General features: G+C 30.3%; 1 non-coding gene across 1 annotated transcript; it reads left to right on the top strand.

Moving 5' to 3' along the window:
* Positions 1-29: 29 nt before the first annotated feature.
* On the top strand, positions 30-208 carry LOC133849984 (5.8S ribosomal RNA). The gene has a single exon (XR_009895548.1). It is a non-coding gene; the product is annotated as a 5.8S ribosomal RNA (ribosomal RNA).
* The last annotated feature ends 386 nt before the right edge of the window (positions 209-594 follow it).

Below are 594 nucleotides of genomic sequence, written 5' to 3'. Positions count from 1 at the left end.
TGACGTAATGAAATAAAGAAAAATTGTATCACTCTAAGCGGTGGATCACTCGGCTCATGGGTCGATGAAGAACGCAGCAAACTGTGCGTCATCGTGTGAACTGCAGGACACATGAACATCGACATTTTGAACGCATATCGCAGTCCATGCTGTTATGTACTTTAATTAATTTTTTAGTGCTGCTTGGACTACATATGGTTGAGGGTTGTAAGACTATGCTAAATAAGTTGTTTAAAATTTTTCGGAATTTTAAGCACATTGTATATTATTGGATAATATAAGTGTGAATCTAAAAAGTTCTCGCTTAAGATATTCATAATATGAATTAATAAATGAAAATACTAAAACTCTGTTGCATGAGAAATTTGAAGAATTATATGTTCTTTATTCATTTCAAATAATACTGAGGAATGTCTAGCATAAAATATATTATTTTATAAACTAGAATTGCCTCTTATTAACGAATATGATATAAAGAATAATTTTGTGAATATTATGGACCTTCAAAAAAAAGATAGTATATTTCAAAATAGGCAGAGAATTGTCTATAAGTGTAATTAAACAACCTCAACTCATATGGGACTACCCTGAATT

This window comes from Drosophila sulfurigaster, unplaced genomic scaffold (genome assembly GCF_023558435.1).
Source record: "Drosophila sulfurigaster albostrigata strain 15112-1811.04 unplaced genomic scaffold, ASM2355843v2 ctg60_pilon, whole genome shotgun sequence".
Lineage (NCBI taxonomy): Eukaryota > Metazoa > Arthropoda > Insecta > Diptera > Drosophilidae > Drosophila > Drosophila sulfurigaster.
The sequence above is the reverse complement of the archived record's forward strand: the minus strand, read 5'-3'. Positions and strand labels throughout refer to the sequence as shown.